Genomic DNA, 5,000 nt, shown 5'->3' on the forward strand with positions numbered 1-5,000 from the left:
TGCTTCCTGTGTTGGAACTCAGCCTCGCAATCCTGAGGCGAGTGTTTATATTTCTGAATGAATCCTTGGAACCACTTGGAATTCAGCCAGCGGGCTGCCAATCAGAAGCTGGCGTGTGATCTTAAGACAGAGAGAGAGAGGGAGGGAGGGAGGGAGGGAGAGAGAGAGAGAGGGGGAGGGAGAGAGAGAGGGAGAGAGAGGGAAAGAGGGAGAGAGGGAGGAGAGAGAGAGAGGGGGAGGGAGAGAGGAGAGGGAGAGAGAGCGAGAGAGAAAGGAGGGGAGAGAGAGAGGGAGAGGGAGAGAGAGAGAGAGAGAGCGATAGAGAGAGACAGAGACAGAAATAGGGAGAGGGAAAGAGAGAAAGAGAGGGAGGGAGAGAGAGAGGGAGAGTGACGGAGAGAGAGAGGAGAGAGAGAGAGGGAGAGAGAGAGACAGAGAGACAGACTGACAGAGAGAGACAGAGAGAAAAAGAGAAAGAGAGAGGGAAACAGAGAGAGAAAGAGACAGAGAGAGAGAGAGAAAAAGAGAGTGGGAGAGAGAGAGGGAGAGAGACAGACAGACAGACAGAGAGAGACGGAGAGAAAGAAAGAAGAGGGAGAGAGAGAGAGGCAGAGACAGAAAGAGAGACAGAGAGAGGTGGGAGAGAGAGACAGAGAGAGGGAGAGAGAGACAGAGAGAGGGAGAGAGAGACAGAGAGAGGGAGAGAGAGAGAGGGAGAGAGACAGAGACAAAAAGAGAAAGAGAGAGGGAGACAGAGAGAGAAAGAGACAGATTGAGAAAAAGAGGGAGAGAGACGGAGACAGAGAGAGGGAGAGAGAGAGAGTTACTCACCCTTCCCCCTCCCCCCGCTCTGTGAGGGGTTAGAATTGTCCTCAGTTCCCCCGGGTTAGGGTGGGGTGGACGTGAAATCGGCCTGGACTCCCGGCACCCACTGCCCCCTGCCCCCCTGCACCCCCCGACCAACTCCTCACCCGATCCTGCGCTTTTAAGTGAATGGACGTGCGAGGCCCCCCATGGTCGAAGTGCCACCCAGCGGCCTCCCATGGTCGAAGAGCGCTCCCGGTGAGGGGGCCGGGAGTGGGGTTTCAGTACCTCCGAGGGAGAGAGAGAGAGAGAGTGGGGCAGAGGAGGGAGTGGGTCAGGGTTATCAGGGACTGGCTGTGATCTCCCCCCACCCCTGACCTCCCCACCTCCTCTCCCAGGGTTCGAGGGGCGTTTGGAGGGGGGGCTGTCGTTCGAGGAGGCTTACCTGTGCTGGGTGGGTTTTGACGCACTGGGTCTCGCTGGAAACGGTGTTTTTGTGCGACAGCGGGCAGAGCAGCAAGCAGCAGCGGGTATCGACCCCCCTCTCCGTCTCTCTCCTCCCCGCTGCCTCCCTCAGTCTTGCCTCGAGCTGAGCCCGCACTCCATCCTCGCTGTCTCACACCCAGGGGCTGAGTCAGGCAAATCTCTCACTCTCTCTCCGGTCATGCCAACCTCCAGAAAGGAGCCAGTGAGTCACTGGCTGACATCGGACGGTGGGCGGGTCAAAGTCAGAAATCTGCCTGATCTCATTCCTGGGCCTCGCCTGCACTGGTTAACTCCTCGATGTCTGCATTGTGTGTACGTGTGTGTGTACATGTGTGTACGTGTGTGTCTGTGTGTGTACATGTGTGTACATGTGTGTCTGTGTGTGTACATGTGTGTACATGTGTGTCTGTGTGTGTACATGTGTGTCTGTAAGTGTACGTGTGTGTCTGTGTGTGTGTCTGTATGTATACATGTGTGTCTGTGTGTGTGTACATGTGTGTCTGTGTGTGGTGTACGTGTGTCTGTGTGTGTGTACGTGTGTGTCTGTGTGTGTCTGTGTGTGTGTCTGTGTGTGTCTGTATTTATACATGTGTGTCTGTGTGTGTGTGTATCTGTGAGTATACGTGTGTCTGTGTGTGTGTCTGTGTGTGTGTCTGTGTGTACGTGTGTGTGTACATGTGTGTGTCTGTGTGTACGTCTGTGTGTACGTGTGTGTCTGTGTGTGTGTCTGTGTGTACGTGTGTGTCTGTGTGTGTCTGTGTGTACGTGTGTGTCTGTGTGTGTCTGTGTGTGTGTCTGTGTGTACGTGTGTGTCTGTGTGTGTGTCTGTGTGTACGTGTGTGTCTGTGTGTGTGGCTGTGTGTGTCTGTGTGTACGTGTGTGTCTGTGTGTGTGTCTGTGTGTACGTGTGTGGTGTACATGTGTGTGTACGTGTGTGTCTGTGTGTGTCTGTGTGTGTGTGTGTGTACGTGTGTGTCTGTGTGTGTGTCTGTGTGAACGGTGTGTCTGTGTGTGTGTCTGTGTGTACGTGTGTGTCTGTGTGTGTGTCTGTGTGTACGTGTGTGTGTACATGTGTGTGTCTGTGTGTGTACGTGTGTGTCTGTGTGTGTCTGTGTGTGTCTGTGTGTACGTGTGTGTCTGTGTGTGTACGTGTGTGTCTGTGTGTGTGTCTGTGTGTAAATGTGTCTGTGTGTGTGTCTGTGTGTACGTGTGTCTGTGTGTGTGTGTGTCTGTGTGTACGTGTGTGTCTGTGTGTGTGTCTGTGTGTACGTGTGTGTCTGTGTGTGTGTCTGTGTGTGTGTCTGTGTGTGTGTCTGTGTGTGTACGTGTGTGTATCTGTGTGTACGTGTGTGTGTGTCTGTGTTACATGTGTGTATGTGTGTCTGTGTTGCGTGTGTGTGTGTGTCTGTGTCTGTGTTTGTGTGTACGTGTGTGTACGTGTGTATCTCTGTGTGTCTGTGTGTGTACCTGTGTAGGGGGAGGAGGCAGGGGGAGGAGGAGAGGAGGTAGAAGGGGAGGAGGGGGGAGAGAGGGAGGGGGAGGGAGAGAGAGGAGGAGGGGGGAGAGGGGGAGTGAGAGGAGGAGGGGGGAGGGAGAGGGGGAGAGAGAGGAGGAGGGGGGAGAGAGAGGAGGAGGGGAAGAGGGGGAGGGGGAGGGGGAGAGAGAGGAGGAGGGGGGAGAGGGGGGAGGGGAGAGGGGAGAGAGGAGGAGAGGGGGAGAGAGAGGAGAGGGGGAGAGGGTAAAAGGAACGATTCACTCCTGTCTGGGACTGTACGGCCCGTGTGTGTCTCAGTGTCAGCTCCCTGTACATTGTACAGTACACAGTGGGTAAAAGGGACGATTCACTCCTGTCTGGGACTGTACGGCCCCGTGTGTGTCTCAGTGTCAGCTCCTGTACATTGTACAGTACACACTGGGTAAAGGGAACGATTCACTCCTGTCTGGTACTGTACGCCCGTGTTGTCTCAGTGTCAGCTCCTGTACATTGTACAGTACACAGTGGGTAAAAGGGAACGATTCACTCCTGTCTGGGACTGTACGGCCCGTGTGTGTCTCAGTGTCAGCTCCTGTACATTGTACAGTACACAGTGGGTAAAAGGGAACGATTCACTCCTGTCTGGGACTGTACGGCCCCGTGTGTGTCTCAGTGTCGGCTCCTGTACATTGTACAGTACACAGTGGGTAAAAGGAACGATTCACTCCTGTCTGGGACTGTACGGCCCCGTGTGTGTCTCAGTGTCAGCTCCTGTACATTGTACAGTACACAGTGGGTAAAAGGGAACGATTCACTCCTGTCTGGTACTGTACGGCCCCGTGTGTGTCTCAGTGTCAGCTCCTGTACATTGTACAGTACACAGTGGGTAAAAGGGAACGATTCACTCCTGTCTGGGACTGTACGGCCCCGTGTGTGTCTCAGTGTCAGCTCCTGTACATTGTACAGTACACAGTGGGTAAAAGGGAACGATTCACTCCTGTCTGGGACTGTACGGCCCCGTGTGTGTCTCAGTGTCAGCTCCTGTACATTGTACAGTACACAGTGGGTAAAAGGAACGATTCACTCCTGTCTGGGACTGTACGGCCCCGTGTGTGTCTCAGTGTCAGCTCCTGTACATTGTACAGTACACAGTGGGTAAAAGGGAACGATTCACTCCTGTCTGGGACTGTACGGCCCCGTGTGTGTCTCAGTGTCAGCTCCTGTACATTGTACAGTACACAGTGGGTAAAAGGGAACGATTCACTCCTGTCTGGTACTGTACTGCCCCGTGTGTGTCTCAGGTGTGTCAGCTCCTGTACATTGTACAGTACACAGTGGGTAAAAGGGAACGATTCACTCCTGTCTGGGACTGTACGGCCCGTGTGTGTCTCAGTGTCAGCTCCTGTACATTGTACAGTACACAGTGGTAAAAGGGGACGATTCACTCCTGTCTGGGACTGTACGGCCCCGTGTGTGTCTCAGTGTCAGCTCCTGTACATTGTACAGTACACAGTGGGTAAAAGGGGACGATTCACTCCTGTCTGGGACTGTAGGCCCGTGTGTGTCTCAGTGTCAGCTCCCTGTACATTGTACAGTACACAATGGGTAACAAGGACACGATTCACTCCTGTCTGGGACTGTACGGCCCCAGTGTGTGTCTCAGTGTCAGCTCCTGTACATTGTACAGTACACAGTGGGTAAAAGGGAACGATTCACTCCTGTCTGGGACTGTACGGCCCCGTGTGTGTCTCAGTGTCAGCTCCTGTAGATTGTACAGTACACAGTGGGTAAAAGGGGAACGATTCACTCCTGTCTGGGACTGTACGGCCCCGTGTGTGTCTCAGTGTCAGCTCCTGTACATTGTACAGTACACAGTGGGTAAAAGGGAATGATTCACTCCTGTCTGGGACTGTACGGCCCCGTGTGTGTCTCAGTGTCCGCTCCTGTACATTGTACAGTACACAGTGGGTAAAAGGGAACGATTCACTCCGGTCTGGGACTGTACGGCCCCGTGTGTGTCTCAGTGTCAGCTCCTGTACATTGTACAGTACACAGTGGGTAAAAGGAACGATTCACTCCTGTCTGGGACTGTACGGCCCCGTGTGTGTCTCAGTGTCAGCTCCCTGTACATTGTACAGTACACAGTGGGTAAAAGGGAACGATTCACTCCTGTCTGGGACTGTACGGCCCCGTGTGTGTCCTCAGTGTCAGCTCCTGTACATTGTACAGTACACAG

Source organism: Heptranchias perlo, unplaced genomic scaffold, assembly GCF_035084215.1.
Source record: "Heptranchias perlo isolate sHepPer1 unplaced genomic scaffold, sHepPer1.hap1 HAP1_SCAFFOLD_1143, whole genome shotgun sequence".
Lineage (NCBI taxonomy): Eukaryota > Metazoa > Chordata > Chondrichthyes > Hexanchiformes > Hexanchidae > Heptranchias > Heptranchias perlo.